Source organism: Geotrypetes seraphini, chromosome 3, assembly GCF_902459505.1.
Source record: "Geotrypetes seraphini chromosome 3, aGeoSer1.1, whole genome shotgun sequence".
Classification (NCBI taxonomy): domain Eukaryota; kingdom Metazoa; phylum Chordata; class Amphibia; order Gymnophiona; family Dermophiidae; genus Geotrypetes; species Geotrypetes seraphini.
In genome coordinates, this window is record NC_047086.1 from 261,236,947 (window position 1) to 261,257,938 (window position 20,992).

Consider the following 20,992-nt stretch of genomic DNA (forward strand, 5'->3'; position numbering starts at 1 on the left):
ACTTGTAAAGTCTAGGACAGTATTCTTCAACCTTTTTACACCTATGGACCGGCGGAAATAAAATAATTATTTTGTGGACCGGCAAACTACTAAGACTGAAATTTTTTTTAAAAAACCATTGCCGCCCCGTCCCCGTGAGCTCGGTCCCACAAACCATCTGATCCCATCAGCACAAGCCTCAAATAGTTATAATTTTATATTGAACATATTTTATTAAAGTATAAAAAGAAACAATATTCTATACAATTGTCATTTTATAAATACAAATAATACAGGGCAAAGATCAACAAAACCCCTGTCTCCCCTCCCCTTCACATATATCCCCTCTACTATCAAGAAAACTGAATAAGCCAAATTATTACAGAATGCTACACAAATATCAAGTAACAGAATACCACAGTCACACATGACAGGAATGGTGTTAGGGGAGTGGAACTAGGGCAACTGCCCCCTGGTCAGAGAGAGCCCTAAGCCAACTGGAAGCTAAAGAAGCACTGCCTGGGCTTTGCACTCCCCAATTATGTCTAGCAAGATACATATTTCAAATCTGATATATTTGAATCACAAGATAGAAATAAAATTATTTTTTTCTACCTTTTGTCGTCTCTGGTTTCTGCTTTCATTGCCTTTTCACTCTCTTCCAGCCAGTGTCTGTCTTAAGAACATAAGAATTGCCACTGCTGGGTCAGACCAGAGGTCCATCATGACCAGCAGTCCGCTCACGCGGCAGCCCTCTGGTCTAAGACCAGCACCCTAATGGAGACTAGCCCTAACAGCGCACGTTCTTATTCAGCAGGAACTTGTCTAACTTTGTCTTGAATCCTTGGAAGGTGTTTTCCCCTATAACAGCCTCTGGAAGAGCGTTCCAGCTTTCTACCACAGAACTTCCTTACGTTTGTACGGAATCTATCACCTTTCAACTTTAGAGAGTGCCCTCTCGTTCTCCCTGCCTTGCAGAGGGTGAACAACCTGTCCTTAGCTACTAAGTCTATTCCCTTCAGTACCTTGAATGTTTCTATCATGTCCCCTCTCAATCTCCTCTGCTCAAGGGAGAAGAGGCCCAGTTTCTCTAATCTTTCGCTGTACGGCAACTCCTCCAGCCCCTTAACCATTTTAGTCGCTCTTCTCTGGACCCTTTTGAGTAGTACCGTGTCCTTCTTCATGTACGGTGACCAGTGCTGGACGCAGTACTCCAGGTGAGGGCGTATCATGGCCCGGTACAGCAGCATGATAACCCTCTCTGTCTCTTCAGTCCAGCATTTGCCCCTTCCATTCACTGTCTGTCTTTCCCTGCCATCTCTCCTCCTGCCCCCCCACCCCCACCCCAATTTGGTCTCGCATCCATCATCTTCCTTCTGTTCCCCTCATGGTCTGGCAACTCTATCCTTCCCTCCCCCCTGTGGTTTTTAGCATATCTCTCTTCTCATTTCCTCCTCTCAGATCTGATATCATTCTCTGCTCTCTCTTCCCTTTTCTTCTCTGGTCTTCCTTCTCTATTTTTTGCCTCCATCTAAATTAAATTCTTTCTTACTATTTAGTCCCGTTTCCCTCTTTTCACTGTGTCTACGCACAGCTTGTCACCCCTTTCCCTCACCCCTCCATTATCTTACTATTTTCTTCCCCCTTTATTTATCTCCTCCTTCCATCCAGTATGTGTTCTTTCCCCACTTCCATTCAGCATCTGCTCTCCCCTCTCAACTGACATCCATCTGCCTTCTGCTCTCTCTCCTTTCTTCTCACTTCCATCATCTGTCCCCTTCTCTCTCTCTCTTCTCCTCCATTCCATCATCTGTCCCGTCTCTCTCTCCCCCCCCCCAACTTCCATCATCTGCCCCCCTTCCCCTCACCTTTGCGGGTCACTTTCTTTCCCCTGAGGGTGGCTCATGTCAGAAGGGAAGCTTTGGCCGAGCAGAACCGCTTGCAAGGAACAGTGGAACTTACTTGATTGATGTCGATGCTGGGGCCCGTTGCCGTTTGAAGGAAAAAAAAAAAAGGTGGAAAAAAGGGACCTGCAAAGGCGAGAGGAAGGGAAACCTCCAGGACAGCTGCTCTTTGCCCTCCTTCAGTGGCCCAAGAGTCCAGACCAACAGCGGCAGCTCTGTATACTTCTAACTTCGGCACAGAGCTGCCCCTAATCAATAGTTTAGCGCGGTTTCATGAGGCAGCCTCGGGGCCTTTGATAGCCGGCCCGCTTCGATGATGCGATGTGGGCCGGCCTAGCAAAGGCCCCGAGGCTGCCTTATGAATCCGCGCTAAACTATTGATTAGGGGCAGCTCTGTGCCAAAATCAAAAGCATACAGAGCTGCCGCTGCTGGTCTGGAGGTGCGGAGACAAGGCAGGAGGCAAACGCGGTGGAAGGCAGGAGTCCCGGCACAGCGACTGCAACAGGAAGTTGCAAGTCAGCTGACGCCGGCCTTTCGTTGCGGCGGGGACCGAATCCTTCGCGGACCGGCAAGATTTTGCTTGCGGACCGACACCGGTCCGCGGACCGGCGGTTGAAGAACTGTGGTCTAGGACAAACATACTATTGGAGTCCTTATAAGACAGATTTTTTGTCTCCTTTGCCACCCTTAAAATTTCTAAAACGTGCTGGAAACGTAGTAGGCAAAAAATTATTGGTCTAGGTCTCACCTGGACATTATTTCTTCTCGCCTGGTTTTCAGAGTCTGTCATTCGTTTTCCCATTTCTTGAATGATCTTATGATCCTTTTTGCAGTGCTGCTGCTCCTGCTCCACTTTCTCCACTAGGATCTCCATTTGATCTATTCTGGTACTAACCATATCCATTTTGTTTCCCAGAATTGCCATCTGTTCTGTGACTTCTTTCAAAGCCAATCTAATATTTCTTAGCTCCTCTAACAACTCAATCATATCTAAGGCATCCACAGGCAGAGGAGTCTTAACAGGGGTGGGTGGATCTTCTTTTAGGGCTCCTTTTACAAAGCCGTGCTAGCGGTTTAACGCGCGTAATAGTGCGTGCTAAACTGCCAGCCACGCTAGCCGCTACCGCCTCCTCTTGAGCAAGCGGTAGTTTTTCGGCCAGCGCGGGGGTTAGCGTGTGATGAAAAGTCACGCACGTTAAACCCGCTAGCGCGGCTTTGTAAAAGGAGCCCTAAGTCTTATAGCCTTCCTTCCTGATTTTGCAGCAGGCTTAAATTGTTTATTAGAAGCCATTAGATGAAAAATGTCCAAACTTTCTGCTTTTAAAGAGAAAAGTTGTACAGCTGAAAACCAACAAAAGGGTTCCCAGGGATAGGAGCTCAACAGCTACACAGCCATTTTCTATGTCTCCAAGTTCCGGAATCGAGAAATCACTTTACAAATTAACAAATAAGAATAAAACAAAAAAATGGAAAATAAGATAATACCATTTTATTGGACTAATACATTTTTAAAATTAGCTTTCAGAGGTCAAAACCTCTTTCCTTAGCTCAGTAAAGTATACTGCTGTTACAGTATCCTGTCCTGATCCGAGTAAGAATTTGGTCTCTGAAAGTTAGTCAAAATTGTACACTTTCCCCTCAATATTCGCGGGAGTTAGGGGCAGAGTTGGCCCGCGAATATGGAAAATTTGCGAATAACTTTTAGGCCAACTCTGATCCACCCCCGCCTCCCTCTTGCGTCCCAGACCTTACCTGGTGGTCTACCTCGGGGCAGGAGCAATCTTCCTACGCTCCTGCCTCATGCAGATCCATCATCCAAAATGGCTGCCGTGAGTTCCTGTTGTAGTCTCGTGAGACGACGGGAACTCATGGCAGCCATTTTGGATGATGGATCTGCACGGAACAGGAGCATAGAAAGATCGCTCCTTCACCATATCACCACTAGACCACCAGGTAAGTTCCAGGAAGCTGGAGGGAGACAGGAGGGAGGTCCAGGCAGTCTTTTAAAAGTTACAATTGAAAAATCGCAAATAATCAAATTTGCAAGTAATAAAACCGCAAATAGGGAGGGAGACCTGTATTAAAATTAGTCTAATAAAAGGATCATCATTTCTATTTCTAACCATTTATCAAAACAGCTACAATACTACTTTATCCTAAAGCATAAAAATTGAATTTTTTTCTACCTTTGTCATGTGGTTTCTGCTTTCCTCATCTTCTTGTCATTCTCTTCCTTCAATCCACTGTCTGCTCCTTCCAGAAACTGTCTGTCTCCCCCTGCCATCTCTTCTCCTGCCCCCCACCCTTTGGTCTGGTATCCATCATCTTCCCTCTGTTCCCCTCATGGTCTGGCATCTCTCTCCTTTCATCTCTCCTTCCCTCCCCTCCCCTCCTATGGTTTTTTAGCATTGCTTTCTTCTCATTTCCTCCATTCAGATCTGATATCTCAGTCTCCTTCCCCATTCTCTGGCATCTCTCTCCTCTCTCTTCCCTTTCCTTTTCTTCTCTTGCCTTCCTTCTCTATTTTCTGCCTCTGTCTAAATTAAATTCTTTCTTACTATTCAGTCCTCAGTTTCCCCCTTTTCACTGTGTATACTCACAGCTTGCCACCCTTTTCCTTCACCCTTCCACTATCTCACTAACTCTATCATCTTCCCCCATCCAGCATGTAGGACAGCAGCAGCAGTAGAGAGGAGGTGAGGGCCCCTCACCTCCTCACCGCTGCTGCTGCTGCTGCTTTCCCATATGCGCCTGACGCTGATAGCACAAGTTCTCCCCACTTCCATCATCTGTCCCTTTCTCTCTCTATCTCTCCCTTTTCCCCACTTCTATCATCTGCCCCTTCTCTCTCTCTCCCTTCTCCCCACTTTCATCATCTGCCCTCTTCTCGCACTTCCATCATCTGCCCCTTTCTCCAGTCCCGAGTTCCATCATCTGCCCCCTTCTCTCTCTCCCTTAAGTTCTCCCCATTTCCATCATCTGCCTGACTGCCACCAACTCTCTCTCTCTCCTGGCTCTACCCCCAGGGCCATCTTCCTCCCTTCCTCTCACCTTCGTGCGGGTCACCATTCACCTTATTCTTTCAGATTTTTTTAAAAATGGTGATGGGCCCCGCCATCAATGGAGTTGTTTCGGCAGATAAGTAAGATTGGCAACACGGGCCCCCTGCCAGCATTGATGGCAACTGTTATGTTGCAAGTAGTGCTGCTGCTCGGCCAAAACTTCCCTCTGACGCGAACTGCCCAGGCGGAAACAGGAAGCTGCGTCAGAGGGGAAGCTTTGGGCTGAGCACCGCTTGCAACATAATGGTTGCTGCCGATGCCGGGGCCAGGCCCGATGCCAAGGGGGGTGATGCTGAGGGGGGTCTGCATTGCCGATATTACTTTCATGGAGGCCTGTTGCCGTTTGAAAAAAAAAAATTGCTGAGTCATCATGTTTGCCCTCCTTCAGTGGGCCCCCATGACAAGTTCGGGCCCTAGTTACTTTCCTACTGGGCTTAACCGTTAATCTGGCCCAGTGCAAACAAGGAATGTATTTCTTACACCCTCTCACATGGGTGTAGTCTACAGACTTTCAACTCAAATGCAACAAATTGATAAAGATCTGATTGTGGATATCTAAAGGCAAAGAGACAGTGTGACAAGGCAGTGGCTTTTGCCAGAAGGATGCTGGGCTGTATAGAAAGAGGTATAGCCAATAGGAGAAAGAAGGTGTTGATGCCTCTGTACAAGTCGATGGTGAGGCCCCACTTGGAGCATTGTGTTCAGTTTTATAGACCATATCTGGCAAAAGGATATAAAAAGATTTGAAGCAGTCCAGAGGAAGGCAACAAAAATGATAAGAGGGTTGCGCCAAAAGACATATGTTGAGAGACTGGAAGTCCTGAATATGTATACCCTAGAGGAAAGGAGGGACAGGGCAGATGTGATTCAGACGTTCAAATATTTGAAGGGTATTATCGTAGAACAAAATCATTTCCAGAGAAAGGGAAATGGTTAAACCAGAGGACATAATCTGAGGTTGAGGGGTGGTAGACTCAAGAGTAATGTTAGAAAATTCTTCTTTACGGAGATGGTGGTTGATGCCTAGAATGCGCTACCGAGGGAGGTGGTGGAGAGGAAAACGGTGGCAGAGTTTTTAAAAAGCATGGGATGAACACAGAGGATCTCTAAGCAGAAAATAATGGTATATATTGAAGAACTAAGGCCAGTACTGGGCAGACTTGCATGGTCTATGTCACGTATATGGCCATTCAGTTGAGGATGAGCTGGGATGGTTTAGATGAGCTGGAGTGAGCTTAGATGGAGACTCCAGTAGATGCACAATACCGGGTAGAGCTCTGGGTTTCTGGCCCAGAAATATCTAAGAAAAAGAACAATTTAAATTAAATCATTAAATTATAGAGAGTGTATGTTTGGGCAGACTGGATGGACCATTCAAGTCTTTATCTGCCGTCATTTACTATGTTACTATGTTTTTTTTCCTTTTAGAATTCCCAAGCCTATCTCCTCTCCTTGAAGGCCCGGGGACCCTATCCTTCAGCCAGTTACCTTTCCTGAAGAACATCTAAAGGAGAAACAGAGACTCTTTTAGGTACCTCAGCTATATAGGAACAACCCTTCCTACACCCCACCACGGTTCTCCCATAGAAAGTTATATATAAAACCTATAGTCCTCTTTTATTACACCACTTGTAAATGCCTGTGGAAACACAACTAATTAATAGGGGTCAAGGGATATCCAAGGACCCCCTTACACAAGAAAATATCATGGTACACCATAATATAAATCTAATTTATTCTCTTACAGAATAACAAACCAGTTCTGCTTACAGGAGTTTTAGAAGAACTTGGACAGACTTAGGAAAAAGTATATACTGGCAAAACACCAACATAATTGAATAAACGAAGAATGTGCATCTGATCTGAAATACGATGAGAACATTTTCAAAAGTTCCAACTATTCCATTAAATTATCATGGGAAAATTCTCAATGCAAGAAACAGGTTTTAGAATTGGGCAGATCATGCTCTTGCAAGACCTAATTTGTTTTACATTTTTTCCCATAGGCTGAAAATGGAAGAATCTTCTTGAATCAGGGCATAATGGATATCTCAGACTCGCACATCTCCTTGGCTTTGCAGATACCTACATTTTAGACTGGAAATCTATTTGCCATGTGATACAGAGGAATACAAGTTGACCACAGCTTCATATTGTACAGTAACTTTGCTTCTTTTTGGAGTACTTTCCTCTCTGACTCTTCCTCACCCCACCATCTCCCAACCTAATCCTCAAGTGAAATGGGAAAACTGCTTTGCTACACCAGTGGAAGTCACTATTTCTATAATTATTAAAGAGAATGCTCAGGATTTTCTCTCAAAATACCCTTCTGTCAGAGTCGCCCACATTATTTTAAAATCTTGAAGTTATTTCTAAATAAAAATTAAATTTTCACCACTGCTCAGTGGTATAAATTAATATCTGGATTTGTGAATAAAAAACCAAAGACTGGTCTTCGTGACATTTGGAGCATTGAGATAAAGCAGCAGATTTCTGCGTCTCATTGGCCATGAATTTGGACTTGGAGGATGAGATGTACAATGTCTGCATCTATGAGACAAACATGGTTTTTCTTCCTACATAGAGCATTTTGGACCCCTGTTCCATTACAGAGATTAGATAGTTCAAAGTCTAATAGATGCTGGCACTGTCATTTTGAAGCTGGGACATTGGACCATTTACTGTACTATTGTCCCTTGATACTTAAATCCATTGGGATCAAGTTAACAAAATATTGGAAAATCCAGTGGCATTGACATACAATACCATCCTATTTGGTACGTTAATGAGGGCTAATATCTTCCTGTAACAACAAACTTCTTTTTATAATGACAGAGGTTGCCATACAACTCATCTTGAGAAATTGTAAAAACAGGGATTGGTTAACGTACAATTTTTGGTGGGAATCTCTGTGTCATATTTTTAAAATGGAACGTCTGATGGCTATACAACAGGGATATTATAGGAAATTTCTGGATGTTTGGGAACCATTGACTAAATTCTGTAAGGAATGATAATTGTTTGTATTGTATAGACCTTTAAACATACACATCCGGGGTGGGAGGGAGGAGGGAGGGTTTTGCATTGAAATCTTGAATTGGGAAATTTTTAGATTGATTCTATGTATTTCTTTTCTTGATTATTAGATGGGAGGGAGGGATAAAATTTATTGCTCATTTAAGTCTGTAAGTTCAATGTGCTTTTCTTGTACTATTATATGTATCTATATTTTTGTTTTGCATAAGTTGTAGTTCGGAAAGACTTAAAAAAAATTTGTGGGAGCCAGTAAGGAAGCCGCTGAGCGCCGAGAAGCAGCGCCAAATTGCACTGCTGCTCGTGCCGCTCAGATGAGGAAATTCGATCGCGCAGCCGGTTAGCAGCGGGACAGGAGTTTGAAAAGCTTGCTCCTGCCAGCTACACCTCCACCATGGATTGGCAGTGGACCCGCTGCACCTGCACCTCCACCACGGATTGACAGAGGTATGATAGGGCAGGGAGGAGAAGGGGGGTAGAGCCTGGCGGCAGCCTTAAAAAAAAATTCTGGGAGGGGGCATTGACCCGAATATAAACCGGGACCCCCATTTTTGCTGAAAAAAGCAAAAAGTGGAACCAGGTCCTGGACTTTCAGGAATTAAAATGTCAACGTTTATTGGTGTTACAAAACAAATCAATAGTACAATATCATAAAATAATATCATATAAGTCAGACAAATGCCAACAGTTATAAGGACATAAAAATCATGGTGTATGTGAAGTAAACTGACCCATTTTAACTCCTGAAAGTCCAGGACCTGGTTCTACATTTTACTTTTCTCATCTACTGATTTTTGTGGTACCAAGGCCCTTTGCTGTGGTAGTAGGTCCACCTTTTGGGCATAGACCACCCCACAGCATCCTTTGTCTCTTCGTTGTCCCCATTATTGCTGAAAAAAATCTCGATTTTAAGCCTGCCTAAGTTCCACCCAAAATACATCTCCAACATACCTCCTTGTGATTTAGACTAACTGCAGAATAAAATGTCACAATTCTATGTTCATTGCTGCAAGAAAAACTTCCAACTCTTGCTTTGTGCTGCTTTTAAGACATTTTTTTCTTTTTCAAAATGAACGCCACAGGCTCCTCTGAGTAGGGACCCCTGCCCAACAAGATACCCCAAATCAAGAATTTGTACAAATATATGTATTTCCAATTGAAAAATATTTATTCAAGATCTGTTAAAAGCCAACTAGTTACAAATGCAGCCTTTCCATAGAGTTCCATTATAATTTGTACAAAGGAGAAGTCTCACAGAAAGTTCCAAACCTTATACTCTCTGTCCAGAGTTCTCAAATATATTCCAGGTTAACTTTCTTATATATCATTATGTCAAATGACTATGTGACATCATTTCACAAGCTTCACACAATTGGTCAAAGCAATTTCATTCCATAAAAGGCATTCTTTACAATTTGCTCTATGTAATACCATTTCAGCACAGAAAACAGGGTCCCAGAATTCATGCCTTTGTAGCAAAGGACAAAGAGACCTGTCTAACTGGTTTGTTCACATACCATTCTAAAATTTGAAAGCAGCAAAGTATATATCGTTATTTAAATGCTACACACACACACACACACACACACACAGACACATATGCATTCTGAGATCCCAGGCATACATTACACACCACAAATAATGCAATTGTATATACCTATTATAAAAAGGAAATATCATATAAGCAAAGCTTTTAACTCTAAGATCTAACTAAATAGTTATGCAAAAAAGAAAAGAAAAGAAAAAGAAAAGAAAGCAACAGAGAACAAAGACAGAAAGCTTGAGATCAGCTAACATGATCAGAGCTAAAACCAGGAAATAGGGGGGAGGGGGGAGCAAGACATCTTTTCATTGAAAGGCAACATTTTTAGATCTCTGCCTCTATAGATTTCAATTTAATTCAACTTTTATTACTTGAGTTCTTATTTAAGACCTACCCTGATTACTCATACACAATCTTTTGGTTATCTTTAGCTACATACTTTTTTTTACATATAAAAATGGTTATATTTTCCTTATGCTTGTATTCATTTATTTGGGTACCTTCAAAAAAACCCTACGAAGACTCTGAATCATTCAAAATTCAGCGGTTCGACTGATTTTTGGGTTGAGAAAATGGGAACACATCAGTCCCTACTATCAAAAACTTAATTGGCTGTCCTTGGAATCACAAGTTGTGTTTAAATTTTTTTGCCTTTGCTATAAATCTATTTTTGGCCTGGTCCCTATGTATCTGGTTTCTCAGTTTAATCTGGACAGTTCCATTAGGTCCACATGCAGAACTCATTTGTTCTCCTTTCCATCGTTAAAGGACTGCCGCTACAAAAGATTCCTGGATAGAACTCTTGCCTCCCAGGCAGGTAAATGGAACAACTGATTGGCTAACATCATCAACCATTCCTCATCTTACCTCAGTTTTAGAAAATCAATAAAAACAAATTTGTTTAACTGATGGTAACCTATGAACCTAGTGTATTACTCCTCCCAACCTGTACCTTATTGTCGATGACTTTGCATTGTTACTTCTTAGACTTTATATTGTAACTCTTCGATGACTTTGTATTGTAACTACTTCGCTGATTGTCCAGTGCCTCTTGTTGTAAACCGCCTCGAACTGTCATGGCTTTGGCGGTATATAAAAATAAAATTATTATTATTATTATTATTATTATATACCAACAAATTGCTTCCTTCATATTCCCCAGGCTTAAAAGGTTTGCCATACACTGCTATTTAAGCCATAGTGCCATGTCATCACCTCCCAGAACTCTACAATTGTGAGCCTTATGGCCAGTGATTTTGGAAATGAATTAATACCATACTAAACCCAATCGGGGACCTTAGCAGTGATTTGCAAAGAAGTTCTATAAATGGGCATCTCCTTTTAGGTACCCTGTTGCCACACAGTGCAAACCTATTCTATAATGAATAATAATAATAATAACAGTTTATATACCACAGGACCGTGAAGTTCTATGCGGTTTACAATGATTAAAAAGTTACAGACTGAATAGTACTAACAGAGTTAAGATTTATCGGTCAGTTATTGTGGGGAAAGATTGTTCAATGTAGCTGCCTAAGTACTTTAGAAACAAATATGTTTTTAGGTGTCTCCTAAATTCCCCATAAGTATTCGCAAGCATGAGTAATTGTTTCAGGTCTTTACCCCATAATGCTGCCTGATAAGGGTTGATGATGTCTTTCAAATTTACATCCTTTAACTGGTGTAGAAACAAAATTCAAGCTTGAGCTTGTCTTAAGTCGATTAGTTAAGAAAGAGAAAAGTACCTTGAAGCAGAAACATCCAGATTTAAACTTCACACGTGCCTCCATCGGCAGCCAATGCAGGAGTCGTTAGGAAGGAGTTATATGGTCGAACTTCTTCAGACCCAAAATCAGCCTGATCACAGCATTTTGCACCAGTTGTAATCGTTGCAAGTTCTTCTGGGAAATTGCCAGATAAGCTATATTACAATAGTCAAGTTGGCTCAGTATAAGGGATTGTACCAGAATTCTGAATGATGAAGCATCAAAATATGCTCTAATGGATCGAAGCTTCCACAGAGTACATAAGAACATAAGCAGTGCCTCTGCTGGGTCAAACCAGAGGTCCATTGTGCCCAGCAGTCCACTCACGCGGCGGCCCAACAGGTCCAAGACCAGTGCAGTAATCCTCTATCTATACCCCTTTATCCCTTTTTCCAACAGAAAATTGTCCAATCCCTTCTTGAACCCCAATACTGTACTCTGTCCTATCACGCCCTCTGGAAGCGCATTCCAGGTGTCCACCACACATTGGGTGAAGAAAAACTTTCTAGCATTTGTTTTGAAGCTGTCCCCTTTCAACTTTTCTGAATGCCCTCTCGTCCTTGAGTTTTTCGAAAGTTTGAAGAATCTATCCCTCTCCACTTTCTCTATGCCTTCATGATCTTGTAGGTCTCTATCATATCCCCTCTAGGTCTTCTCTTTTCCAGGGAAAAGAGCCCGAATTCCTCTAATCTCTCAGCATATGAAAGATTTTCCATACCTTTTATCAGACGTGTCGCTCTCCTTTGCACCCTCTCGAGTATCGCCATATCCTTCTTATGGTACGGCGACCAATATTGTATGCAGTACTCCAGATGCGGACGCACCATCGCCCGATACAATGGCAGTATAACTTCTGGTTGTAATACCCTTCTTGATTATACCTAGCATTCTATTTGCTTTCTTAGCAGCCGCTGCACACTGTGCCGCCGGCTTCATTGACCTGTGCACCATTACCCCCAAGTCCCTTTCTTGGGTACTCTCATTCAATAATATCCCTCCCATCGTATAGCTGTACCTTGGGTTTCTGCTTCCTACATGTAATACTTTACATTTCTCCACGTTGAACTTCATCTGCCATCTCGTTGCCCATTCCTCTAGTTTGTTCAAGTCCCTTTGCAATTCTTCACAGTCCTCTTTAGTCCGACCACCACTAAATAGTTTGGTGTCGTCTGCGAATTTTATTATTTCGCACTTCGTCCCTGTTTCTAGGTCATTTATAAATATATTAAATAGCAGCAGTCCAAGCACTGATCCCTGCGGAACACCACTCGTGACCTTCCTCCAGTCCGAGTAGTGGCCCTTTCTGGGTACCCAGATTCTGTTAGAGAATGTAGTGTAATCCCTGTTCTAAAGAGGTTACAGTCTAAAAGAGTACCTATGAGTTATGATTTCACAGCATTTCCAGACCTTGCCTACTTGAAGAACCGAAGACCTAACTTAGGAATCAAAGCACATGCTACTGAACTACTAGGTCTGAGGGTCTTATGACTTGAAAAAGTTCTATTACTTAGTTTCCACACACAAAAGAGAAGAAATAACTCTGCACCATACCAGACCTTCAAACCTAAAATGGTACTTTAATGCCAATGATGTAAAACAAAACAAGAAACTGGACCCAACATGGACCATGTTTCAGTTATAATTTTGTTTTTATGCAGATTTCTGTAAGTACAATATATATTAGGGTCAATATTCAAAACAATACAATACAACTTCTTGTATACCACAATTTTCAACAGGGAATCAATGCGGCTATCAGCAAGAGGATTTTAAATTAGAGGATTTTAAATTAGAGATAACAAATTTAGCATTGATAGCTCAGGTTTAGAGGGAACAATAGATGGGATGGGTGCAAGACCTTGAACAGCATTTAGTAGCTACAAGGGGAATAGGTATATCGTTAGCTTTTTCCTGATATGATTGTATGTGGCGAGTTGTCACAGATATGCAGGCAGGCTGTTCCAGATGTGTGGTCCTAGGAACTCAAAGGTGGAGTTAAACATCTACTTGTTGGGAAAACATGAATTGTATCTTGAAGCGCTGCGTAGGCCTTGAATTGAGGAAGGTGTGTGAGACCTTAAAATTAGTCACCAGTCTGTTAGAGTTTTCTCCATAGCCTTGTGGATCATACAGGCTAATTTGTAGTGAATTATTTTTTGCACTGGTAACCAATGTAGTTTAAACAGTAGAGGACTAGCCTTCTCAAAATGGCTAGATCAAAAAATCTGCCTTAGAAACATGATGGCAGATAAAGACCAAATGGCCCATCTAGTCTGCCCATCTGCAGTAACCATTATCTCTTTCTCTCTCTGAGAGATCCCACGTGCCTATCCCAGGCCCTGTTGAATTCAGACACCAAATCTTCTGGGAGACTTTTCCATTGCATCTACCACCCTTTCTGTAAAAAAAGTATTTCCTTAGATTACTCCTGAGCCTATCACTTCTTAACTTCATCCTATGCCCTCTCATTGCAGAGTTTCCTTTCAAATTAAAGAGACGGCACTCAAGCGCATTTACATTACGTAGGTATTTAAACATCTCTATCATATCTCCCCTCTCCTGCCTTTCCTCCAAAGTATACAGATTGAGATCTTTAAGTCTGTCCCCATATGCCTTATGATGAAGACCACATACCATTTTAGTAGCCTTCTTCTGGACCAACTCCATCTTTTTTATATCTTTTTGAAGGTGTGGTCTCCAGAATTGTACACAATATTCTAAATGAGGTCTCACCAAAGTCTTATACAGAGGCATCAATACCTCCTTTTTCCTACTAGCCTTTTTCCTATGTAACCTAGCATCCTTCTAGCTTTCAACCAGTTTGGCCACCTTAAGATCATCACATACAATCACACCTAAGTCCCGCTCTTCTGTTATGCACATAAGCTCCACTTCCTAATCTGTACCGTTACCTCGGATTTTTGCAGCCCAAATGCATGACCTTGCATTTCTTAGCATTAAATTTTAGCTGCCAAATTTCAGACCATTCTTCAAGCTTTGCAGGTCTTTCTTCATGTTATTCACACCATCCGGCTTGTCTAATCTATTGCAGATTTTCATATCATCTGCAAAGAGGCAAATCTTACCCGAAAACCTTTCAGCAATATCGTTTATAAAAATGTTAAAAAGAACAGGCTCAAGAACAGAACCTAGAGGCACACCACTGGTAACATCCCTTTCCTCAGAGCGATCTCCATTGATCACTACGCTCTGTCACCTTCCACTCAACCAGTTCTTGACCCAGCCCATCACTTTGGGACCCATCCCGAAGGCACTCAGTTTATTTGATGTTTGTGTGGAACACTGTCAAAGGCTTTGCTAAAATCTAAATAACACCACATCTAGCGCACATCCTATATCCAAATCTCTGGTCACCCAGTCAAAGAAATTGATCCATGTTGCCTCCCGTCCTGTAATCCACAGGATTACAGAAACTTGAATATTCTCTGTTTTAAAAGTGTTTCCATTAATTTGCTTACCAGAGAAGTCAGACTTACCAGCCTGTAATTCCCTACTTCTTCCTTACTTCCACTTTTGTGGAGAGGGACTACATCCGCCCTTCGCCAGTCCTCTTGTACCACTTCTGACTCTAGAGACTCATTGAAAAGGTCAGTCAGCAGAGCTACCAGAACTTCCCTAAGTTCCTTCAGCACCCTAGGATGTACACCATCCAGCCCCAATTGCTTTGTCTACCTTTATTTTAGCTAGCTCCTCATAAACACAACCCTCTGAAAATCGATCAGGGTCTATTATTCCTCCATCCCTATTCACATTTGTCTTCTTTGGTCCTGCTCCCGGCACTTCAGTCGTGAACACAGAACAGAAATATCTGTTAAGCAATTGGACTTTTTCTTTATCAGCTTCTACATATTCCTCCCCTTTACCTTTGAGTCTCATAAAGTCACTTTTGCATTTCTTCCTATCACTAATATATCTAAAAAATGTCTTGTCTCCCCGTTTTACAGTGTCAGCTATTTTTTCTTCCATGTGCATCTTTCCTTTCTTGACTACAAGACCAGCCTCTCTTAACTTTTCCAGATATTTTTGCCTTGCCACTGCATTTTGGAGCATTTGCAGTAGCTTTAGTTTTCTCTCTGTAATGCCATAGTATAGGTAATTGCAGTAATCTAGGTAGGGCAGTAAGACTGCTTACGCTACCTTTCTAAAGCTGTCTTGGGTCAGAGCCAACCTGACTATTCTCAATTGTCTTAGTCTGAAGAAGAACTTCCTTACCAAGGATGTGAATGGTAGAGAGGAGTCTAAGGTAATTTCTAGCACCTTAGTGGAGCTCATTATCGTGAGCATCTCACCTGTAAGAAGCACCAGTTCCTTGCAAGCTAGTAGGTTGTAGTCACCGAACCAGAGCACCCAAGTCTTTTCTTTGTTGATGTTAAGGAAGTTAGTCTGAGCCCACGTACTCAGGCTTTCAATAGTAGCCTTTATGAGGTGTAATGTGTCATCCAGTGATTCAGAGTGATTTAAGTGGACCAGAGAGGTTCTGACCTGCTTAAATCACCTATCGGCAGCCAACCGCCAATATTCAGCAATATTAAGCCAAACAGTACCCCTGAATATTGGCTCTGGCAGGCTCCCAAAAAATGGGATGTCAGGGGCAGACCAGGAGACAGTGCTGGGGAGGAGCAGGGACTTATGTAGGCTCCAGTGATATTCAACCGGGGCCTGCATAAGATAAGCGGATGAATTTAGGATATCTCAAAAGTTGCCCTAATGAGCTGTCCTAAATTTACCTGTTTATATTTTGTGGGTCCTGGCTGAATATTGGTCTGGGGCCCTCTCATCCTTAAAAATTAATTTTTAAAAAGCTGTCGTCCCTCCAACAATGACCCCTCTTTCTCTCTCCCGTGCCAGTAACAAAGCCTCCCTTTGCCTGCCCAACCCCCAATGTGTAAGTAGGCCCCTCAGGCTTATTTGCATATCTGGTAGTCTAGTAGTGTGTATGTGTAGGGGGAGGGGCAGCACAGCCTCCTCTCTCCTGTACCTTGGTAACACTGATCTAAAATGGCTGCCACAGTTATGCATCTGGAATTATCCCCTGATATTCAGTGTTGGTGCCCAGACATGGCCTGGCACTGAATATCAGGGGATAATATAGCTGGCGATGATCTGTGTTTAAGACCATTGTCAACTTAATATCAGGTGTGGGGGGGGATGGGGACAGTGTCTATGAGAACCACATTTTTTTTGTTTAATATGGTACAAACAATAAAACAGAATTATATATTTAAAAGCATAAAACATTTTTTGCCATCACAGTAATCCATACCAGCAAAGGTATGTTGGTTGGTATTTTGCTTCTTGTAAACACATTTTCCATTGCTGATTATTAATGTGAGGCATTGCTCAGTGTGTTTAACATTTGACTGTTGGTGTTTGGGATTGTAGTAAATGCTCCCCAAAAACTTTATTCCAATTTCTGGCTTCCAGCACATGTTTGTATTCTCTGTGCAAGGACACTAACATGAAACTGATATAATAAGAGAATGAAAAAAATTTGAGTAAAAATTTTGCTTGGATAATGTGGGAGCTAAAAATCAGCTTACTATTGTAATCAAGATTAAAAAATTATTAATTATTACCTGGACTCCAGGGCAGCTTGGGTTCTGTGGTGGTGCCTGAGGATCGTTGTTGGCCAGTTTCAGGACCATGTAATAATAATAATAATAATAATCTTATTCTTATATACTGCCAAAGCAATAGTAGTTTGAGGCGGTTTACAATAAGAAGAGCTGGACAATCAGTGAAATAATTACAATGAACGTCGTCAAATACATGTAGGTAGGTTAAAGAGGTAATCAGAGAAAGGGAGAAAGTCAGAGTAATAGTCACAATGTAGGGACATCGAATTCATGTAAGTAGAATACAGAGATAAGGCTTTAAGAGTTCTTGGTTAGGTAGGCTAGTGGTGTTGAGCCTTCAGGGAGATGGAAGCAGGTTTGTGCTTCGGGTCCCACAGCCCTGCTTGTTGTTTGGGGACAGAGGTTTGCTCGTTGTAGGGCTGCCAGTCTTTTGCAGCCCTGCTTTTTGTTTTTGCTGTTGTCGTCTGTAGGCTGGAGAAGTCACGTTGGGGAGAGGAGCCATGAAGCGTCAATGATGTGTGCATGTGACATCATCATATTTCATGTGTGATGACATCATTGTAGATCGTGCATGTGGGAAGGGCTGCTTGCGGCCTGAAGAGGAGGAGAATCCCGGAGCATATAAAAAGTGCTCCAGAGACCTGTTTTTTTTTAGCTGGTTCAAGCCACCAGGAATTGTTGGACCTTTTGGGGCTTTCGGGGGAGTGCCGGCAGGGGGTTGCCAGATTGCGAGTACGCCGCACATACAGATGATATCATCCCACTGGCGCAGTGATGACATCACTTGGGTTGGTGCATGCACAGTGCAGTTGCCAGCTCAAGCTTTTCCCAGCCAGTTTTAAAAATTAAGATTTTAGCAGCACTGAGTTGCCGCTGAAGAAGAGAGGAGGCTTCGAAAAAAATGGGGAGAAGCTCTGGAAAGCCTCCCCCAAAGATATTGTATGCATATGGCTTACGCATTTGTTTTTTTTAATTTTTAAGTTATTTTCATGTGTGCACACAAGCCATAGCGTTGGCTGTCGCCATGGCAAAACTGAAGTCGGGCTCGTGAACGGAGCAGTGGTGGCTGCAGCATGTGGGAACTGCAGCAGAAGTTTTAAAGAAGAAAATTAGGATTTTAAATGAATAAGAAGGTCTTCTAAGGTAAGAAATTGGTTCTTTTAAAGTTTATTTTGTGGTTGCTGTGTAAGTAGTTTGTATCCTGCAGTTTGTGACTTTGAGCTGCTGATTTCTGCACAGAGTTTTTGGATCCTTGTGCAGAAGTCAGCAGCAGCTGGCAAGATTCTAAACTGTCATTTTTGACAGTTGGGTGGATTCCTGGCTCAGGACAGCTGTGTGTAAGAGTTGTTCATTATTGAAAAGTAATTTTGAAGTAAGTTATTGATTTCTGAGATTGATTTTTGGTATTACTGTAAAGTTGGTTATTGGATGTCTAAGTTCTAGTGTTGATAAGAACATAACATAAGAACATAAGCAGTGCCTCCGCCGGGTCAGACCATAGGTCCATCCTGCCCAGCAGTCCGCTCCCTTGATGATTTGGAGTTCTGGATGTTAAAGTGATTTTGACAGTTTGGTGAAGTTGTTTATGGTTCTGCTATAGTTTATGGGATACTGAATAAAGTTCTGATGTTAGATTTTTATACAAATTTTTTTGGTAAGACATAGTTTTGAAGAAAATTCCTATCCTTTTATTGCTGAAGATTCTTACTGTGCTGTAATATTTTGAGTGATAGCGGTATTTCTGTGCTTCAGAGGATTGCTGTGGGGAAAAAAAATCCCATGTTTGATATTCACCTGAGGTGAAAAGTGGAATCAATATCTGTGGCTTTTGCCAGCTGTGGCTGACAGATTAATTGTCTTCTTGTGAATTTGGCTATTTTATAGGATTGAGGGAATAAGGAAATTCTGTACTTCTGCTTTAGGCTGCTGTCAGTTGTACAGAACCTTTGCTTTGCTGTGAAGGAGTTTTGTTTTATTCTTGCAGGATGGTGTCAAAGTTTGTTAAAGAAATTTGTCTATTGCGAAGAAACATAGAATCATAATGACAGAAAAGGGCCAAGTGGCCCATCCAGTCTGCCCATCTGCAGTAACCATTATCTCTTCTTCTCTCTAAGAGATCACACATGCCTATCTCAGGCTTTCTTGAATTATCCTTTATTTTATAATATTTTAAAAAATGATTGAACCTTGTTTTAGGGCTGTAGGATTTTCTTTTTGAGTTGTTTTAGTCAGAGTAGTAGGATTTCATTAGATCTTCAATCAACAGCGCATCAACCTGGTACCCATCATAGAGAAGGAAAAGAAGAATATACTTACCCAAGTGATATGGAACTCCTGAAAATCTGGAACCTGTAAGAAAAAAATGACACACAAAGAATCAATTCTTAAAGACATTGGTTAAAACTAAATTGAAACAGAATATATTCAGAATAAAGTTAACTTATCTGATAGTTTCTGCCTGAAGTCAGCTGTTGCTTTAAGAAGAACCTATCTAAAAGACAAAGAACACTTTTATTAGTTAATAAAGGTACTTTGCATTTGTTTGAAACTGTGAGAGAAGCTAGCTGTGAAATATATAGTATGTTGTATTTTTGAGTATCAATTCTTAGAGATGTATATCTAAGTGCTTATTAAACTGTTTTATTTATTCCTAACAAGAGTCTAAATTATTTTATTTATATTTACCCAGTTAAAAATATTTGGGTAAAGTAAATTTTAAATGCAGCTTTGGTCTTTTTCCTGAGGTGAAATCCCAGTAGATTCTTGGCCCCACTATTAAGAAATTATGCTAGGATTTTGGCCTCTGGAAGTAGACCGGGTTACATTTTGGCATAGTCGGGTTACAGTAAGATATTGCCATCTAAACTCTTACCTGTCCAACAAAATGTAGTTTGCTGTGTTTCCTATTCCCCTTCCCTATTTTATTGTGCCTCATCCTCCAGAGGGGAGTACTGCCTGAGGTATTGGCCTATTAAGCGACTATGAATTAGCGGGTAAAGTAATGCAGTGCTTGCCCTGTGGAGGACCGGGTTACACTATGGTATGTAATAAGCTAATGCTAGGCAAATGAACCCCACATTAAAAAATAAAATCTAAATGGTTAGCTTGTGTTTTTACCACGATCTTTCTCCCTTAGCACTGAATCTTTACTGTAGCCCTTGAGATGTAATGGTTCTAGGATGGGAGTTAAAAGGTTCTAGGTTAGGAGTTAAAGGGTCATCTGAGATGAAGTGAAGCACTTCACTTCAGATGATACTTTAACTCCTATCAATAAACTTCTCTGGTCTTCCCTAGGGTCCCCAAAGACTGTTTTCCTTTACCAAGACAATTCTGGAGACCCAAATTAGTGCCAAAATTCTGATTTCCCAGAGACAATCCCTGGTGGCCTAAATGGGACCCATGCTTCTCCACCCAACTCATCTCATTCCGGGAGACAGGAATGATGGGGGTAGGCTAGGTGACTGGGATATTAAGGTTCCACTTGGGACATTAGAGATTATGGCAGGATTGGGGGGTTTTAGGGTCCATAGGACTACGATATAGCTTTTTAATATGGAGCAGGTGGGCTTCAGAGCCCATTTGGGCCACCAGGGACCTTTTTATTGGCCAGAATAATTAAAGTGTCATCTGTGATGAAGGGTTGCATTTCATCTTATGATCCTTTAACTCCCACACTAGAATCTTTATTACAGCTAAAATTCTTTTTTTTTTTTAACACCGAATAATAACCTTTACTGAAAATAAAAGGTCTGAACAACAGGAAAACCACTGCAGCAAGTGCTAGCGTTATTTATTATACTGAAGTCTTATGACGAGTAGAAGTGCTATGATGAAAAACCTCACCATATCTACAAAAAAAGAGATAACCCTAAACATATTAAACATGACTCATCATAGACGATAAACTTCCAACCAAAAGATAACTTTTGCTGCTTGAAGTTGATTCATTTTAAACCAAGCACTGTTGGGACCAGTGAAATATATATTTTTTATGTAAACCTTCAACATATGTTTGCTTTCATAAACTAAAATTTTTGCATTTTCTTCCTATTATAATAGGCTATCAAAAAAGAGAGAGCACATAAAAGCATATTAGCAGATGAGATA